General features: G+C 41.5%; 2 long non-coding RNA genes across 3 annotated transcripts in view; both read right to left on the bottom strand.

The window, feature by feature from the left end:
- Window positions 1-2,418: 2,418 nt before the first annotated feature.
- Window positions 2,419-9,870, bottom strand: LOC117797093. Its single transcript, XR_004621965.1, has 3 exons — window positions 9,764-9,870; window positions 4,393-4,575; window positions 2,419-2,493 (listed from the first exon to the last, which is right to left on the bottom strand). It is a non-coding gene; the product is annotated as an uncharacterized LOC117797093 (long non-coding RNA).
- A 2,069-nt stretch (window positions 9,871-11,939) lies between these two features.
- Window positions 11,940-21,175, bottom strand: part of LOC117797091 — a 41,360-nt gene continuing 32,124 nt past the window's right edge. The window contains exons 4-6 of one of the 2 annotated variants that reach the window (XR_004621963.1): window positions 17,820-17,879; window positions 14,373-14,505; window positions 11,940-12,625 (exon numbers count right to left, since the gene is read on the bottom strand). This is a non-coding gene — a long non-coding RNA (uncharacterized LOC117797091). Of the gene's footprint in view, window positions 12,626-14,372; window positions 14,506-17,819; window positions 18,167-21,175 lie in introns of those variants that run through there. The other variant, XR_004621962.1, reaches the window with a different exon arrangement.

The raw sequence follows: 21,175 nt of genomic DNA, 5'->3' as shown, positions 1-21,175 counted from the left end.
AATGGGGGTGCCTGGGTGGCTTAGTCACTAAGCGTCCAACTCTTGGTTTCAGCTGAGGTCATGATCTCGAGTCATGGGATCGAGCCCCATGCACTCCATGGGGAGTCTGCTTCAGACGTTTTTTTCCTTCTCCCTCCCCACACCCCACCTCTCTCCACTCACGCATACGCTCTCTTCCTCTCTAAAATAAATAAATACAATCTTAAAAAGAAAACTGTAGTATTGATGATTATAGAATTATAGATCTTAAAAATGCTTTGAAACAGTGTAAAGTTTTAAAAAAAAGAAAAGTAGAAAATTACATTTACACATATTTGCAGTAATGTAAAAATGTACCTAAAGATCAGATGATAATAGAAATTTAAAATCTGTATTATAATTGGTGAATTTAAATCTTATCAAATTTTCTAATGTTTTGTATTTTATATATTAAGGTTAGAATTTAAGTGCCAACAAATAATATCATTTACCTTTAAATTCATCAAATTCATATGAACTTAAAGTCATGACAAAAGCTGAAAAAAGTGAGAGTAATGTCACTAAGAATATGCTGGTGAGCACAGCTTAATGTGAAGACTTATCAAATCACTATGTCATACGCCTGAAGCCAGTGTACCTTGTGTGTCAAAAAGATGAAAAGAATGTGCTGGTACTTCAGTTTTTAATTAGTAGTCCCTGGATCACTTCTAGAGTAGCTAAGGGCCCCTATGGTCATGTGGTAATCTTTTTTTTAAATTTTCTCATGTCATGAAAATATCTTTAGAGCTTATGGGATACCCATAAAATTTGACCAAGAGAATTTTTGACACTGCTCTGTCTACTCGGCAGGGCCAAATGACATGCTGTTTATCTAAGCACTTTGAAAAGTACACATGAAAAGTAGCATCGTAATATTCCATATTACTCCAAATATTTTCCAGATTAGATCCATAATTTGATCTCAATTGTATGATGGAGAAATAAGATGAAATGAAACAAATACCTGAAGTGTCACTGAAACATGGACTTACATTGTGCTTTGTACTTTGAAGAAACTGATGCTAAAATCCTTTATGATTTTGAAGCCACTATGCCAGCAAGCTCTCATGCTGGAGAAGCAATGTTCGGCTCCATTATGCAAACTGCAGACCAGCCTCATCCCCACATTTCACTACTTGAATTCATATGGAACATGTGTGGAAGAAGTGGGGCTGAATCCCTCAGATCCTTTTTCAGTACGGGACTCAGGTTGAAGAATGTGGTTAGCAGACAGCGTTTGCACCAAGGTCACACTCTTTTCAGGATGGTCCCATAGGATGACTGATGACAGCAAGGCTGAGGTACAAAGCCCTCATCAGACCTGGCTCTGGACCTCCCCACTGGCAGCGCTGAGATTTTGTCAGGCGCATCAAGGCCTTACAGCTCCTCCAGGACAACCTTGCTTCCTCTCTTTTCCTCTCACAAAAGCCCTCTGTAGTTCTGTCTCCATCCCAGTGTCTGCTTCCCAAGAACCCAACAGACTCCAAGAGTAGTCCAAGACAGCTGGAAGGATAGGTATGGTTCCAAGACTGGCTCACCAACGACCTGTCTGATGACAAGGACACCATCCCAGGGGTGTGTGAGCCATGAATAGACCCCTGGCACAAAGAGGCAGCCCAATTACTAAAGAGTCACTGATGTGACTAGGGAGACTATTCTTGCAGAAGGAAATGTCATGACTGGTGAGTCTAACAAGAACAGGAAACAGTATACAGAAGAACAGTGGAATGGTTGGTGGCCATTAAGTCAGTGCAATGTTCTCCCCAATGAAAAGCTGATACTATTTAACAAATGACTGAGAATCAAGTGTAAAGACCAATGTCCTCATTGGTAGCCTAAAAGAAGACAATTTTCTCTCTTGGGAGAGCAGAGAAGGCTTAAGACAAAACCAAGGACTAACATGATAGTCACTCATCTTCAAAGACAACTGAAGCCTTGGCCAAAGCAGGTCTGTCCTAGCAAGCTTGGGGCCCTGGCTAGGTGGACCTGGAATGCTGACCCTGAGATGAGGGTATCTGGATAGATGTCCCTTGAGATTTGGGTTCCCAAGACTTTTTTTTTTTAATTCTTAAACTTCATTTTTTAGAGCACTTTTAGGTTCACAGAAAAATTGAGTGGAAAGTATAGCATGTTCCCATGCATGCACAGCCTCCCCCCATCAACATCCAGAGTCTTTTGAACCCTCCAAGCCTACATGTGAGCCACCCCTCCCTATCAAGAACTAGTCCTACCCCCGTGGAGAAAGAAAGCACAGAGCTGCTCCCCTGCAGATCCTCAATGGCTCTTTCAGGATATTGCCTATCACTCTAGTTAAGGCACAGCATAACCCAGCCACGGATATGCTAGCTCCTAAAAGGATAAAGAGCCTTCACCACAAAAGAAGACTTAACCAGCACACACCGGCATCAATCTGGGATGGCGAGCATCAGAGCAGTCCTTGAGGGATTGGATTCAGAGGTTTCTTGATCAAGGGGACTGGAAAACAAGACAAGGGAGAGTCGATTGACTTAGGGCATCCTCTTGTGATATGGGACTTACCACCCTGCCAAGGACCCCAGGGGATGATGCACACCTGCTTCTGGAATGGCTCCTAGCAGCCTGGAGACAGCAATGGTGCACGATGAACACAACTGAAATTACTGAATTGCTGTGGTGGATTGTAGAGAAGTGACAAAAAGGCTCAGAAATGTGACCATGCTTGGGTGAGGCCAGCAAACCATTCATTTTTGTCCCCTCCTTCCTCTCCTCCAACAGAGGAATGCTCAGAGGACACAGGAGAATCAGAGGCTCAAGAATTAGCTGATCACACTGGTATCAGCCTCACTAAGAGTCAGTAGTGAGTGCCCTATGCAGGCCGGGCTGAGAAAGGAGAAGCTATAATAAAACTTGCCTCATTGAAAGCCACAGGGATGCGAAGGCCTAAAGCAATGAAACTCGTGGCTTTTAAATACCAGAATCTGGGAGGCAGGGATTCACCATGATCAAAACAACCATCCAGGTCAGAGTGGCAGCTGATGGGGTTTGCTTCATGGGAGGTATGGAGGTGATGAACAGAACATGGGTTCCTTAGCAGAAAAATACACGTGCGACCCATGAGAGTGTTATTTCACATATAATCAAAAGAGAGCAAGAATGGATGAGCAGGAGACAGCAGGCTGTCACTCCCTGTAAAAAGCCACAATCCCAAGACAGTTTTCAAAGCCAGGAGCCATTAACTGAAGAGGTAACTGTGTCCACAGGAGGCAAGACCGTACAACAACACGGGAAATGTATGCTGTAACCAATCCTCCACTTGTTCCCCAGAAGAACCTAAAACAATTTACTCACGTAACTGTTCACTGAGAAGAGGGCAATGCTAGGCATTTCAAGGACTATTAGACACAGGTCTGAGTTGATATGGATACCCAGATAGCTAAATTATCCCCTTGGCCCCCCTATTATCTTAGGAACATATGGGGTCCTGGTAATAAGCGGACTCCCAGAATAAATCCAACCTAAATTGAGACTATGGGTCTATAAATCCACCCCAAGATCTTTTCTAAAGTTCCCAGGTATATAAATATATTTGACTTGCTTGAAAATCAGAGTAACCTTCACAATGGGCTCTTGGCCTGTGTAGTAAGAGCTATGATAGTGGGAAAATCTCTGACATTGGCCCCCGCCCCAGTCAAGAGTGTAAATGGAAAGAATATACCAGGAAAGTAACAGAATAGTGCCACCTTTCCAGATCTAAAGACAGAGAGGTGCCGATGTCTACTACAACTCCATTTTATTTGTCAGGCTGGCTGCTGCAGGAAATGGATGGATCCTGGAGAATGATTATAGACCTCAAGTAGTCGGCTGACCAGCTACCATGATAGCAGTAGCATCATTGCTAGAGCCGATGAATATGGCCTCAGCCACATGGCATGTCGCTAGTGACTTAACTAATACATAAGTTCTTTCCCAATCAACAGAGAAGAGCAGGAACCATTAGCTTTCTCTTGGAAAAAATGCATTTGTACATTTGCAGTTTTCTCTAAGGCTTTCTTGACAATCCCACCCTGCCATAATATGGTCTGTAGAGGTCTAGATTTTTGGATATTCCACAAAATATCACACGGATCCGTTTGATCAGTGACATCAGGCTAATCTGGCAGAATGAGCAAGGAGAGCTTGTGGAGACACTTGTGCTCCAGAGGACAGGAGAGTGACCCTGTGAACATTCAGAGACATGTCACTCCAGTAAAGATTTGGGGGCTCCAGTGGTCAAGAACATGTCAAGACATTCCCTTCATAGGAGAAGGCAAACTCTTGCATTTTGAATTGCTACCACTTGGAACAAATCACAGCCTGTGGTAGGTGTTCTCATTCTGGAGGCAACACATTCCATACCTGGGAGTACCGCTCTGCCCATACGTGGGGTGAGCAAGACGTTGACGAGGAAGGTGCTGCACCAGCACTGGAATTAACAGCTGCAGGCATTGCAGTACGAGCTCAAGAGCAACACTCTGCGAGGACGGGATCCCGTCTTCCAGGACAAGTTCCATACACCGAATCTGAAACCTTTATATGGTGCTGTGAAGAACACATTGGTTTGGGTGCAAGAGTGAACCATCATCATTCCTAATGACTCATCCTTACAACTCTGGGCTTTAGTGGGTGACAGGTCCTGTTCCTCAAAGGAGAACAATAACCATAATGGTTAATGTTTAATAAGCCCTTATTATGTGCCAGACACTGTTGTTTGTAGTCTTACAAGCCATTTAATCCCAACAAAACATTGTGGAGTATTTACTATCATCAACTGCTGGCTAATGTGGAACCCAAAGCACTAAAAGGAAACTTGCCGAAGTTCACGTATTTATTAAGTGTAAAACTCAACCACTATGAATACCAAAATTTATGACACAGTGAGTCAGAGAACATTCGGCCAATATTGAGCAGCCAAGATCTAATGGTCCTATGAGATGTTATAGTCAGGCCTTCACCATGTAGTAAGGTTCGGAGGCAAGTCAAGAGCTATTTATTTATAGCAAAGGCAAGGTGAGTCTCCAAAATAATCAGAGCTCCCTCTATTGCCCTCGGCACAGGGTCTATGCAGCATCTGTAGGACCCACTGAGCCATAAGGGCCAGATGTAAGGATTGCTTGCATTGCAGTCTCCACCAGTAGGGGAGCATTCTAGTTCTTTGGGCCAAACCAGCAGTTGTTTAGGGCCACTGTATATGGATCAGTACAGCTCACAGATTTATGGTTTATTTTTCTTTCAAAATCAAAGAGGAACTACCTTAGATCATAGGACTCTCATACACCTTATGGAAGTGAAAGATCCTTGCACTTTTGTGGCATTTATTTTCCAGGCTGGGTACTCATGTATCTTACAAGGTAATAGGGACCCTGCTAGGTTTTCTATATGTCAGTAGGGTGATGGCCGGTATGATATCTTGAGCACTGATGGGGTAATTACTTATCCTTGCAGAATGACTTGAGACACAGAACCAGAAAGGGGATATAACCTTGTGACAAGGCAGTGAAGATGTATAGCTGTCTCTATCAAATGAAAACAAAGTTCTGCTATTTACTGCTTTTGGAGATAGAGAAAAAAAGCATTTGTCAAATCAATGGGTGCTTAGGAAGGGCCATATTGATTTGTTCCAATGAAGAGACCACATCTTGTACAAAATTGCAATATTGAATCCCCACTTGATTAAACTTCTGATAATCTATAGTCATTTTCTGTGATCAATCTGTCTTTTTTACTAGCTGAACTGGACAGCTAACTATGAAAGTGATGAGAATCTCTACTCCCACATCTTTCAAGCCTTAAATGATATTGCAAATATTTGTAATTTCACCAGGTCTGTGGTAATGTCTTTGATTTATTCCCATTGTGGGTAGGAACAACTCCAGAAGCTTCCACTTAGCTATTCCTAACAATAATAACAGTACTGCATTAGTGAATACTGAATCATTGTTCCTAGGGGAAATGTGTGGGTATATATATATATATATATACACATACACACCTTTATATATATATATACACACACACACATATATCTACACACTTATATATTTTACATATATATTTTTACATATATATACACATGTATATATTATATGTATGTGTATATATATAAATGTGTGTTTATATATATATAAGGGTGAAGGATCTAAGACTATATACACCAGGTCTTCGGAGACACCATTCACTAGAGAAACTCAAAGGGTAAAAGCAACAGCAAGTGTGTGATCTTCTGTGGCCCATGAATTCTGGAATAGCAGAGATAGATCTTACAGGACCCAACAAATGATATTAGGAAAGGTACCCTGGCTTTCAGACTTTGAGCCTTTTAGTCTCCATGATTGAAAAAGTACCAGCGTCTCCCCTGGCAGGATCAAAGGCTCTTGTTCAAGCCTCAGAGTGTAACAAAGCAGATCACTGTTCTCCAAGTTCCTACCCTGGTGTGATCAGGGGCCTGGGGTCTAGAACATGCAGCCTGAGTCCACTTCCTCAGTACCTCCCAGCCTTGACTGCTGTAAACATGTGGCTAAAGCAATATCCAAAGAGATTCACAGGAGGCTAGCCCACAAGGAATCAGTGCTATGTTGACCATAAAGTTGTAGGTATCTCTCTTTTCCTTCTTCTGGTTATTCTTAAAATAACCATAGAGTCCTTTGAGGAAGACTAATCAGGAGATTCAAAAAATATTATTGGGTTGCTATTGCAAAGCTTTTCTTATGCACTCTTGGCTTCTTCAGTCAAAGGACTTTGAGTGTGGAATCAAAGGAAGAGTTGACATTATTATCATGTCCAAGCCAGAGCTTGGCGCACTTGACCTGTCCTTGCTCAGATATACAAATCAAGCAGGACCTCAATGGGTTCACCATCTGTTTTCATCCTCAGAATCTCAGATTATCCACCACCACCACGGACCTTGCAGACCAGAGCAGAGCACTCTGCTGACCAACCACGCATTGCCTGATGCTTATTATGGTAAGCACATCCATCTTACTTTGGGAGATGAGGTGTGACAACTTGGCTTCTGTCACCCCAGGAAATTTCCTTGTCCATTGAAATCAGGGAGTCATTTCAACTGTGGGTCTTCCTCCAGCGAACTCTAGCCTGCTGGCTCTGCAGTCTGCAGAGCAGCTACCAAAGCACTGATGGAGGCTCTGCCTTCAGAGCCCTCTCTGGACAAAGGGAGGTAGGGAGAAGTTAGCCACATATGTTAAATTTACTCTAACATATTTTCTCTCCCAATACCTTTGGATTTCTTTACTGATTTCATTCCAAACATTTTCTGCCTCCTCAGTTTGATTTAGCAAGAGCCACCTGAGACTTCATTTTATCACTCAACCGAACCATTATCATTACTTCCAGCTGTTAAAGCCACATTGAATCCAGAATTCTGGCACTCCTAGGGATAAATCCAGCCGAATTTGAAACTATATTTTCCCCCTTGTTCAAGCTAGCATAGACGCATTCCCCAGCCTCTTCCTGATATGAATTAGGAAAATGCTCCAGTTCTTGTGGTGGGTAAATGACATCCTACTGGTCTTGACTATGTAATCCCTCCTCCTCGTCCTCTGCCCCCAGTGTGATGGAATCTAATTTAGTTGTAGATTTAGATATAATACAGTGTGATGATGAGGTTAACTGGCTTCCCATTGAAATATAATTCCCTCCAGCCAGTGAGATTCTAAGTCTTGAAACAAGGCAGGAACAAACTCTTAGAAAGTAGAAAGGAGTGACTTCACCTGGTATGGAAAGTTCGTTGGAGCTCCATGCCTGAATTCCTTTACTCCTCTAAATCCATCCCAGATAACCCCATTCTGGTGCTAGTAGTTCTATTACTATCAACCATGGCCCTGGCTGTCTCACCAGATTTCTTCAAAGGTTGTAAAGCACACTGCTGTGGAAATCCACAAGTGCAGAAACACATACCACGTTTGCTTTTCAGCCATTTCCACACTCAGGGAAAGATGAGAGATTCATTCAGCCATTGGAGGAAGCCCCGGAGATTTAGTCTATACATTGAGTCATGAATTTGAACAATTGAGATCATCATCGTCTTTCATCTTTAATCTTTTCTGCGTCAATAAAAGCATGACACAAATGCTGTTTCTTGGCAGTGGCAACTCGGCCCCTCAAATCCTCACCTTTGATGGATACTTCAGATGATATTTGATTAAGCTGTTTACCACTGCGTCCCATGGACAGGCACATTCCCATAACTATGTAGACGCCACTGCCTTCAACATTGGATGACCAAATAAGCCCATGCTGAATAATTTCCAGTTCCCGGGGGACTCCTAACTATAACTCTAATGTGAATTTTTAAGTCCATTCACTGTTTGTATCTGGAAAAGGCAGAAACCCTTACAACACCAGTGTACCTTCTGAAGGATCTCCAATAAGAGGACATCCACGAGGCGTGCAGGCTTCAGAAGCATTTAGCCCCACAAAACAGGGATGGCAACCAGGCCTCAGATTATTTGTTTCTTCTCTCTACTCTGCACAGTGCTGGATTCATCTTAAGGCTATTTCACCTGAAGGCTCTAGGAAGTATGCCAGTAGCAATCAATGCAGGTCATGTGGGAGAAGAGAATGGCTTTCCTTGGCTCTATGTCATGAACTGAGAAGCACTGGAGCCAAAACCTAGATTCAACTGAATTTCCTCATGTCTTTCTGCCATGCGAATGAGTTAAATTCTTCAATGTGTGTTCATCATTGTGGATTCTGCTTAGAAGTCATCTTTTATATTTGAAACAACTCTCTTTCCTCTCCGGATTCTTTACTTTGTTACTACAATGAGGCCAGGCTGGTGTAAGCTCTGTTAAGGCAGGCACTTAACTTTATAATTTTTTGCACTGGGATCTTACTAGTGTTCAATAAATAGTCAATAAGCATATGTACAATGAATGAGAATGAATATTCTTTGAGAAATCTTCCCTGTAGCACGTGGAGATGCCTACAGATGGACAATCCTAGCTGATACCTGCTATGCTCTGGATTGTGGAGTATAAAATAATCCCTTTCCCTCGGTGTAATTTTTGTTAGGTTTATTTTCCTTTGCCTCTTGTGATCTGAGTGGCCTATTAGTGGCCAGGGTTTGGATGTGCTTAAAAAGGAATGAGTCAATAAGGCCTATTTTTAGCCTAGACTCCCTTAATCTGTCTAGTCTATACAAATGAAGTCACCCCGGCTGTTACGTTCCCAGCAAATGCGAGATTGATTTTATGCAGGAGATGTATGAAGATGGGACTCCAAGAATACTGAAATCCCCTGATTCCAGCCTTGGCTAGGCACGCTTCCTTCTCAAAAGGCCCTGTAGGTACAATTGTGGCAACATAGGAAACACGGTACTCTCTTATTAACTAGGATTTTGTGCCAGAGTAGAACCCCAGTGAGTAAAGTTGAATCATGTGGAAGCATTTTGTTTTTCCTATACTAGTTGGGTCTAAATATTCCTGAATCAAGGAGGCTCTCAGGCCTGCTCTTTTGCTCCTGTCTCAGAACTCACATAGCAATGAAATACAAAGCCCCATCTGCCCAAATGACAAATGGACAAAAGGCCGTATTTTCTTCACCGATGAGTCACTACCCCTAGTGGCTTTGATGGACAGCCTGCAGTTGGAACAATTCAAATCCTTGCCTTTCCTCCTCAGGAAGAAGGTGAGAATGGAGAGGACAGAGCCGGCACAGCCCAGCTCACAGAAACTGAGCCGTCAACACGGAGGACTTGAAGCCAGAGACTTACATTAGTCAACGCCATACTTGGTTTGTGGTTTCTCTTCTCCCCATCTTCTGTGTGCGCCCGAGTGACAAGGGGCAGCTGATGGAGGAGCCACGGGGTCGGGATGAGGGCCATACAGACTTTTCTTTTTTCCTTGGAGTCGCATCAAATAGGAGAGAGAAAGTCCCATTAAAATGTGTGTAAACACTTATTGCTCTGTATTTGGAAATAGAATGACATAACGTCAGGTGATTTTAAGTGCTATGTAGTCTGTCTCCCTGCCCCTGAGGGAACAGCCCATGAGTCATTTTGAAAACATCATTATATATTATTTCCTTAAGGTTCTGGAGCAGAGGGGAGTTTGGGGTTTGGGGAGTTTGCTAGAAACAGATGCTGACGAAGAGATCATGGTTGATCTGGGACGTGATCTCAGGAAGGGACTGTAGGGCACAGAGCAGTGAGGCAGAAAGGGGAAGGTGTTAACACAGAGCGTGGTAAGAAGCAGGTTACTGCTAGGACCTTCGGGGAGATGGTACAGATACACACAGAAGTCCTTCTCCGTAAGAGGTGTTATTTGTCCCCCAATTCCTATCCATCATGGCCCATAAGCTGCTCCAGGAGGATCGGCTTCTCGAGTCTAGGCATGCCAGAAAAAGCCCTCTGGCAGAGATCTCCATAAGATTCTGGAAGGAAGGCTCACTCCTCAGAAGGAAGGTGAGGCCTGGGAATGTGGATAGGAGTCCCCATAACTCCTATTACAATATATAGACTACCATTAGTAAAGTTATCTTGGATTAAGACTCTTAACCAGATCACCTCCTTAAAATCTCATTTAAATCCTTTTTAAAGTCTTCATACGATTATAAAATCATAGTTGAATTTTTCAATCTTCATCGATAGAATAACATCTGTGTATGTATATTTCTTACGGATTATCATGTCTCTCCTCACCCGTTATGAAAACAGATTTATAAAGTTGTAATAAAAACCATCTTTGTCATGAACCTGTATTATTGTTCAAAACATTTGGTAATACACTGCATTTCTGTTCCCTCTCCTGACACAAAGTTATATTAGATAATATTTGTTAGAAGTTTACTGTGTCCCAGGCACTGTTTTAAAGCGCACACGTGATTTAAATCACTAAATCCTCACACTCAACCTGGGAAGGAGGGCCCTTTGTTGTGCCCAATTTACAGATGAGGAAAACAAGCAGATGGGGGGCTAGTTCATAGAGCAGGAAAGAGCCCACCCAGGCAGGCTGTCTGCAAAGCCTCGCGTGATCGTCATTCTGGCCGATGCTGCCAACAGAAGTGGAGCACCGCGGATTTTGTATCCTATTCTTTATATATTTCATGTTGCAATATGGTTCTTATATTTTCCCGAGCTCTAGTGCTGTTTCCGTGAGTCACAGCCACAGACTGGCATCTCTGCGACTGAAAGTCAGCCCTGTCACCTATGGTACCCTAGCAGCTTGATGCATAGTAAGGGACCTGCCCCTTGGTCCTTATGATCTATGTTCTGTTTATGTTTGCCAAGGTCACCAACATCTCTGTTAGTTGGTTTTGGTTGTTTTTTCTTTTTAAACATGTTATGTATTAGGTCTCCCTGTTCTGTGACAATACAAAATTAACCAAAGGATCAGAGAAGCCTCTCTCACTGTATCCAGTGCTCTTAGGATGCATAGGGTTCCTATCTGGGGCCATTCCATTTTGATGATAAGAGGGGTGGAATATTTGTCAAATTGCTATTTATTTCTTATGGCTAAATCTCTAGGATTAGAACTGGATTAAGAGACTTATGGGAAGTGATAAGCATTCTAAATCCCCACATTTAAAGGAAGATAATTGGTACTAGAAGTAATGGCGTGATATAAAAAGTTTTTGAACTATCGCGCATAAAAAGCAGACAATAACGTGCCTCAGGAGTCAGGTGCTCATTATATTCCGTAACATGTATTAATTTTTCCCTTGACTCCATTACTTACACTACACTGAAAACTAGAGCTGCATGTTGTTTTTTGAGAAATCGGGTTTAACTTGAAATGTACGTGATGCTATTCGCTAACCTATTTCTACATTCTGGTAACAAAATGTGTAAATATTTTGGGAGGCCCCAGGGGTTTTCAAATTTCAGTGATGCCTGGAAGCATTTTAAAATAACAAACACTATCAGCATCCTGTTAGTTCCAAATGTTTTTGATTTATTCCCACTTTCAGACCAAAGGAACTTATTAAAACCTGGCAATTCTTTTACTTTTGACTTTTTTAAACAAATTTTTAAAGTTTCCGTGGTTAATAGAAAAGAACAACAAGTGTAGATATTTTACCTTTTGTGGCCATTTTCTAAGTATAACCAGAATCAAAGTCTCCTCATTATAGAGAAGATAATGTGTCAAAAAACGGTTACTGTTTATTTTGGGAAAAAATCAAGTAAAAAATTTTAAAATATGGCATCAGCTGTATTTTCATAATGAACAATCCAGTTTCTAGTCAATTTCATTCAGAAACCTTCCAAGAAACTCTCTGGCCCTTCAGTCCACTTTGATGAAACCAGTAAAAGAGAGCTCGGTTTATACACTGAGGTGAGGGATTCTCCAAGGTGCAACCTACTGTCCGATCAATATAGGTTTGGTGTTTGTTTCCGACACAAGTTTCTTCCACGTCGTTCACATCCTTTCAAAGTACCAGCAATTCGTCAGCCGTTCACCAACCATGTAATCCACATCATTTATGATGTCGGAATTGTCCCCTGTTCTGTTTCTAGGACATAGTTCCAGTATTTTTCATTTTTTATTTTGCCACTTGAACAATTTGTAGTATTTAAAATGACAAAATCATTTTTAGAATATTCGCGCTGGTATGATTTCTACGAGGCAGGCAAAGTCTGGAAGAAAATTCGGGACAGTCAGGAATGACCCTCCAAATCCCAAGAAGATCAGCAAGTTGGAGAGTATTTATTACTACATCTGGAAGTGAATGGGGACCTCTGCCTACTAGTGTGTGGCAGCCGGGGGCCATCCGACAAAGGGAAAACCCTCTGGGGTCATCTTTGTTACCAACCTGTGAACTCTGATGACATGACATGGTTTATAACCCTGACAAGCAAGGAACTTGAGAAGTCAAACAAGAGCAGAGATCCCTCCCTTCTCCACTTTGATCATCCTGTAAATATTTTTGACTAATCTTCACACTCTGTTTACTTTCTTTCTCTACCCAGAGGATAAGAAGGCATTTTGTAACTTTAGATCTTGTTCATGGCAAATATCAAGACCTCAGTAATTAATTTAGAATCTAATGGCATATAGGGGAAAAGCTACCTTTTTCTCTTGATAATCCTTCTCGATAACAATAAATTGACTCGTCTACCTGACAGCCTGCCTTGTTTAGCACTTTATTGCCACATCGTTCTCAACATTTTTTTCCAACCAAATAAAGATCTTTTTCCAACCCGCCAACATTTTTTTAATTAGTTTTAGATTTCCCTCAGGACAGAAGATAGGTTGGTTTTCTTACTTTCAGGTTTTATGATTTTGTAAGACATTGCTTAGTCCCAGAGTCAAAGTAACATAAAACGTTCTGAGAATGTTAGCTCCCACTGCTGCTCCCCCTTCCTGCATCCTCCCTTTTCACATAGGTGAATATGCTCATTCGTTTTTGGATTAACTTTCCATTGTTTCTTTCTGAAAATATAAGCAAGTGTTCACACACATGTGCATGCACACGCATGCGCACACACACTCATTGTATCATAAACAGTCTTCTGAACCCTGTTTTTTATTTAATAGTACATGCTGGGATTACACATAGCCACATATAAAGATATTCTGTATTCCATTTTACAGCTGCACACACATATTACCGTGCGGATGTGGCATCCTTTATTCAACCAGTCCCAGAGAGATAGATATTTGGGGTGTTTCTTTTATTTTGCTATTACAAATAATACTACAATGCCCTGGGCATACATCATTTTTTGGTTAATTTTCTGCCAGTTCTAACCAACCTACACATATAATCCATGTGATTTGTAATTTAGCCATCAGATGATGCACACAAACCTAGTGGACCCATTTCAGAGAGTTCAAGGTGGGGATTTTTTATCACGCTTCAGAGAGCCGATCCCACATGAGAAAAACAGAAGTGAACCAAATACAGAAAAGCAACCAAGACTTAGCATGATCTTCCTTATGGGAAAATAAACCTTATGAAAATGTGTTGTCCATAGCAGGCTGAATATTTCACACAGCTAAATAAGCCTTAAGTAATAGATATGACAACACAGATGTTTAGAAAATTGTATTGTACTGTGATTCTTTATAATCCACCTTACAGCAATAATTGGGAACTGTGGTATCTCTCACATAATAAAAACTAGACTGGGAGAATGTGTTTAGGGAAAGTCCTGGTGATTTTTAGGACAGACTTTTAGTAGATCCATGTCATCATCTTATCTCATTTTCACTCACTACCACGTCAAATCGCATTTCTAATAAAAGAACATGAACCCCAATGCTGCTGAGGTTTCCATGTTCGGTGTTTGCAAAGAATAAAACTTTTTGATTTAATGTGAGACCTCAGATGTAGTAAAGGGACTGAGATTTTTAAATGTTGAGCTGCATCTAATAACTTACTTTTCAACGCAGTGGAAAGCTCCGCAAGCTGTTCTTTCCACTCCACTTCCTGCTTCCTTTATTGTCACGTGCTTGTCCTCCAAACGGACAACTTACACTTGTAAAATAACGGCACACAATGCAAGCTGAAGATCTATTAAAAAAAAAAATTAAAAAAAAAAGCGAGGCAGTTCTAGTCGGTTCATGGATGAGCCGATCTGTCCCCTAATTTCTGTGCATCCGTACACGGGGAAAGTCAGTCAGAGTGTAGGCTTTGGCATATCGGTGCCTGAAGTCATGAGGTGGTGATGCCAGTCACAATTTGAGTGGCCTTTGGAAAGTTACTTCACATCTTGGTACCTCAGTTTCCTCCTCTGTAAAATGGAACTAACGGTTGGGGGCTCTGGATGGTGCAGTGGGTTAAACATCTGACTTCAGCTCGGGTCATGATCTCAGGGTTGTAAGATTGAGCCCCTCGTAGGACTCTGTGCTTACAGCAGAATCTGCTGGAGATTCTCTGTCCCTCTCCCTCTGCCCTTCCCACTCGTTCTCTCTCTCTCATTCTCAAATAAATAAATCAATAGTTTAAAAAAGAGAAAATAATGTTAGTGCTCATCTTACATGATTGTTGTGACAATTAAATGAGTTACTATTTAACACATTTGCTCTTGGAACAGATCAAGCGCTGCATAAATTTTCGCTATTGTGAATCCTAAATTATTATTATGCTTAGGCCCATCTAGGATGGGAAACTGGTGGACCCCACTATAAACTGGGTGGCTAACCAGCTTTCTGCATGGCAGTGGGAACAATGACCTTCCACAGTAATACAGGCATCAGGATGTCTAAAGACAAAGCCAGAAATTTCCCCAGGAAACACTAAAAGAACACATGGTGCGTGGGGAGGAAAAAAAAGGTATTCCAGAATCTCCTACATTCTTCAACACACAAGATGGCCACAATTATTTTGAACCAAGAAATCATTAGATACTGGTTTTGAGTCACAGAGAATTCACATGAAACCGCTATAACAAATTAATTTTAGAAACTTCAGATTCAATATCCTTTGGTAATATCATTTCTGTTATCTCCCTGCACACTCCCTTTCACAAACCTAATTTCGGTGTTTCTACTATGTATTTCAGCATCAGTGCATATATGATGTTTATTCTATTTACATCAATGCTCTGGTGATGTTCTATTTTTATTTCTTATTCTTCTTTTGGGGGATTTAAAGATTCATGAGGGCAAGAATACTTCGGTTCACCCCTATTTTCTTTGTTCCTATTACTGAGGACATTGTTTAAAAAAATGACTTGACTCGACATAAACCAATTCAACTTTGGAGAATATTTGAGAAAGAAGGTGTTAGAGTTGTAAAATAATTCATATTTAAATATTTTTCTTTGACAATATTTAGATACTAAGACCAATTTTATTTTGTGATCTATCTGGGTTTGTGATGATAAAATTATATCATCAGAATAATGGACAACATAATTAAATGCCAGCTCTCTGTGGCAAGAACATACATACAAAAAATCTGAGCAAGGCTTCTAATCATTAATATGATTTCATAAAATGGAGGAATCAGAACTTTTTACATCAAATCTGTTGTCCAATCACTAAGGGAATTCCTCTTGTCCACCATGATTCTTGTAGTGATATTAAAATACATAATTCATGTTGAACCATGGGGTTGACACATTACATCCTCTTCAGAGTAAAAGAGGGAATTCTAGAAAGGTCAAATAAGCCACAAAAAAACCATCTGCAAATAACTAGAAATATATAGAATTCTCTAATATGAACCAATTTTGACACAAAATTGTAGTTTAAAATAATGTTAAATAGGGGCGCCTGGGTGGCACAGCAGTTAAGCGTCTGCCTTCGGCTCAGGGCGTGGTCCCGGCGTTCTGGGATCGAGCCCCACATCAGGCTCCTCCGCTATGAGCCTGCTTCTTCCTCTCCCACTCCCCCTGCTTGTGTTCCCTCTCTTGCTGGCTGTCTCTATCTCTGTCAAATAAATAAATAAAATCTTTAAAAAAAATAATGTTAAATAATGTGACTGTTCCTGAAGCAGCCCCTCTTTTAATGCAAAATAGGCTGAGACAACAAGCCCCACAAAAAATTGATGTAATAGGTATTACATGAGACTTCTCCTGTCTTCGAAGTGCCACTGAAGAAAACATATCAAGTTCACATATAATCTTATGAAGACATAAGATTATAGACATATCTGTCGGATTTTCTTAAAAAGAGAAGAAACATCACATCATCCATGCCCTATCTCTAGGGTAGGTGCCATTACCTCCATTAGAAATGGATCTGAAGCGAGGAAGAGAATTATCAGATTAGTAGTGGAAATGTTCCTGTTTGCCTCCATTCCCCGTGTGAATCCTCACAGACAGAGGGTTTGCTGCCACAGGAGAGAAGGGCGTTTCACCGCCCTGGGAGCACACTGGGCTGAGCCATGGAAACTAGCCCGCTTGGCTTGGGCTGCCACAGAAGCCGAGAGCGCTGAGTTCTCGTCTTTCTTTCCAGTGGGAGTTGTCCCTATGAGAGAGGCCAAAGCTAAGGAGTCAGAGTGCTTAGTCTTGGTTGTCAGGGTGAGGATGAAGCAGGCACTGAACATGGTTGAAATGACACTGACTTCCCTAAGGGGCAGGAGTTGTGTCTTTCCCAGCTCCTCTGTTGAAGGTTCAGAGTATCTGGAGGATGGCAGGTGTCTTCAGCTTCCAAGAGGAGAGATGGGAAAACAGGAAATTACAGGGTTCTTTTATCTTCCAGGTAAGGTAAAAAGGATCCTTTCTACCAAAATAGTTCCCCCCAAACCATTTTGGAGTTCAATTCTGTAAGATTTGAAGAAACAACATGCAACTGTCCTAGTGACATTTTTTGAATGTCAGATGTGTCTCCCTTCCTTAACAACTGAGAGACAGAACCTTTTGGAAGGAAGGATAATACTGAAGTACAGAGCAGCTCAAGAGGACAACCACGGGACAAAATGAGGGTCCCCGGCACTAAAGGGCCAAGCAAAGGACAGTGGGAGGTGTCCACTGCAAACCAGGCAGGATGTTTCTAATTTCACCTCAACTTGGATTTCCCTCTTTTTCCCAAGACTAGAGAGGAAGGATCCATCCACAGGTACAAGTAGTTACTCTGTTTTCATTTTAGGTCCTTACCCTGTCCTAGGCAGAAAGGAGGCTAAACCTGGAGTCCATATAGGTGTCATGCTGCCAGACTTGTAATCTGTACCTATAAGGAGGCTTGTGGGTGATGCTGAACCAATTGTCTCTGATGTGTGAGAGAAATTTTATCACTGGAATTTATTAAAAGCTCCCTGGAATTAACAGTTTGCTACTACCAGCCTCTGAGGCTGATTTATAGCATGCAGAAATCCACACACACAGACACATAGACACACAGACACACAGACCCACAGCTGGAGGACCCGGTGTGACTTACCACTAGCCGTCAGTGAAGAGTGTTGCTTCGTTCTGATGTCCTCCATCCGCAGCTCCTCTCCTTGGTGACAGAACAGCTTTTACTTTGTACACCTCATGGCCTTCTCGTTGCCTATACTAAACCTAGGATAATCTTGCTTTCTGACTTTCTTTTCACTGTGTCTTGCATTCAGGAAGACTGCTAGGAAGGTGTCAGTGTGGTCCCACGCCTCAAACTTGGACAGACACCAGGAAAAAAGGAGAAGCAGGATGCTGGCCAGAATTCCTCAAATATTTGGGGCACCTGGTGGCTCGGTTGGTTAAGCATCTGCTTTTGGCTCAGGTCATGATCCCAGAGTCCTGGGATGGAGTCCCGCGTCGCGCTCCCAGCTCAGTGGGGAGCCTGCTTCTCCCTCTGCCCCCTCCCCTGCTCATGTTCTCTCTCTTTCTCTCTCAAATAAATAAACAAAATCTTTTTAAAAATTCCTCAGATAGTCCCTTCTGAAGAATAAAGATATAAAGAATATAAATACAAATAAAGAATAAAAAGGAAGACAAAGGAAAACATACGGTGTTTTAATGAGGGAAGGAGAAAAATGTGTTAATGGCAAAAAAATTTGCTAGTAATTGATCTAGGTATTATATGTAGCATTTTATTCTTAAATATAGAATTCATGGTTGATGATCTTTGGGAATTTAATTAAAAAAGCAATGATTCATGCACTTTGGGGAGTTCTTAATCCAGTTGAAAGGCAAGTTTTAGATAGAAGCAATTCTCAGAAATACACTCAAATCACCAAGAAGTCAAATCCGTAAGCACTGCTGAAAACGAAACAAGTTCAGAAATATTAAATCAAGGAAAACTTCCTGGAAACGGTAAACTTCACATGGCTCCAGAAAAGAATGGCAGAGTGTTTTGGACACAATTTCAAGGTGGCGGGAAACTTGTGAGTGCAGAAACTCTGACTTTCATCATCTCTTGCTCTCCTGCAGACATTCCCTCCGTGCCCGCGTCTATGCACACACCACCCCCTGGCTGTTGGGAGAGCAAAGGAAGGTGCAATCATTTTCCTCTTTCCTCCTCTGAGAACATTATGACTCTGTATTCAGAGAACTGGAGATGATTATTACTTAACATGTTCTGTCTCTCAAGTTCTGCATTTGTTTTTCATCGGGCCTTCGGAAGACAGTGCCTTTGTCCATTAAGGCAAGTCTACTGGAAGGACTGGAGGCCCTGGGTCAGGGAGAGGCTGCAGGGTGGCAAGATAGAGTGCATTGCACACTTTACCTCTTGCCTGCACACGGTCAACCCGTGAGCTTATGACTGCGTATGGAACAGGCAATTAAAACAACATGCTTTTATTGAAAATCAAAGCCAAAAGTTAAGTGACTATTAAAGTGAAGGTTAACTTATCACCCTTTGAAAAATGGAGAAAATAAACGAAGTAAAAGAATTAGATTATCTCAACTCCTTTCCCACACGTTTAAAAAAATATCCTGTTGGAACATTGCATTTTAAACTGTAATAGGAATGAATATTAGATGAGAGTGACTATTTCTCTCGGGACACAGAGGGCAGCCCCTTGTTATCACTCACATGCTAACAAAAGAAGACTTTTCACCTCTACCATGATGAGAACCCAGAAGTAAGACACCCCATTTCCTAGCTCAGTCATGTACCCCTTGGATTAACTTGATCAACTCACATGAATTTAATCTTGCAGAAAGCCAAATCTTCTTACTACTAAAATTCAATTTTGCTTACTTTTATTTCCTTTCAATTGAATTTACTTTTAGAGTTTTTATCCTCAAAAGTTTGTTTCGGGAGGGGCTCCTGGGTGACTCAGTCATTAAGCATCTGCCTTAGGCTCAGGGCGTGATCCCAGCGCTCTGGGATGGAGACCCACATCTGGCTCCTCCGCTGGGAGCCTGGTTCTTCCTCTCCCACTCCCCCTGCTTGTGTTCCCTCTCTCGCTGGCTTTCTCTCTGTCTGTCAAATAAATAAATAAAATCTTTAAAAGAAAAAAAGTTTGTTTAGGGAAGTTGTTTTGATCATATCATATTATATAGTGTGACTGAGGCTATGGCAATATAAGTATAGATGTAATGTACCATCATGTAATGATGCATTATTTAAACTCAGAGGAGTTCCAAAGCCATATCCCTTCACAGTGACAGGTCAGAGATGATCCAAAGTGTGGTGGAAAATACTGAAGAACTGGTCAGATGTTTACCTGCTGCCCTGATATAACCTCCCTAGTTAAATTAATCCCACTGGTAAGGTGGTATCACAATGCTCTGTGGAGTTTCTGAGTATCAGATATCTGTTATAATTTGGAATCATGTTTCTAAACATATAAACTTAAAGTTTCTTTCACTTGGGTTTAGATGATGTACATACTTAGAAGAAACTTTTTAAAAATCTCACCATATGATATAATCATATCAAGGATTCAATTTATTTATTTACTTTTGTTAAGGAGGTTTGCATCTATGTTCATGAAGAATACCGGTCTTTTTCTTGCAATGTTTTAATCAGGTTTTGAGATCAGAAGTACACTGGTTTCATGAATTGGTCAATGTTCTCTTTTCCTCTAAGAGTTCACGTAGGATGGGTACTATTTTCTCCTAACATGTTTGATAGAATTCACTAGTGAAGCTATTGTGGTGTGAAGTTTCCTTGTGGAAATATCTTTATGAATGAATTCAATGTATTTAAAAGGGTAGGGTTCATCCGATTTCCCATTTCTTCCTGCCACGGTTTTGGCAATTTTTGTCTCAAAGAATTTGCCCATTTCTTCAAAGTCGTCAAATTGGTGGACGTGAAGTTGTTTATAACATTCCCGTTTCTCCTTCTCTAGAATTGGTATTATCTACTGCTGCATAGACAAAACACTTAGAAGCTTAAAACAAATATTTAAAATCTCACACAGGTTCCTGGATTCTGGATCAGGAATTCCAAAGTGTGGTAGCTGGGTGGCTGTGGCTCAGAGTCGCTCGGGAAGTTGCGTGCTGTCAGATGCTGGCTGAGGCCATAGCCATTGGAAGGGTTGACTGGCAATGCAGGATTTGCATTGGGGCAGCTCACACAGGAGTCTGACAGATGAGGACTGTTTGTTGGCAGGAGTTCCTTGTCACATGAACCTTGCCACTAGGCTTCGTGTATCTGCAGTCACAACACGAATGATGGCTGCTCCCAGGGTGATCCAATGACAAACAAGGTGGAAGACATAATGCCTTCAAGGGCTGGCCGTGGGAGTCACACTTGGAAAGTTCCATGGTATCTTTTGGTCATGCTTGTTAGCTCTATTAATGTAGAATTGCTCCCCAGAAGTACGATTAGCAGGAGGTGGGGATGGTTGGGCCATCTCAGAGCTG

The sequence above is a fragment of the Ailuropoda melanoleuca genome, chromosome 18, assembly GCF_002007445.2.
Source record: "Ailuropoda melanoleuca isolate Jingjing chromosome 18, ASM200744v2, whole genome shotgun sequence".
Classification (NCBI taxonomy): domain Eukaryota; kingdom Metazoa; phylum Chordata; class Mammalia; order Carnivora; family Ursidae; genus Ailuropoda; species Ailuropoda melanoleuca.
Note: the sequence above shows the minus strand (reverse complement) of the source record. Positions and strands in the feature narration are given on the sequence as shown.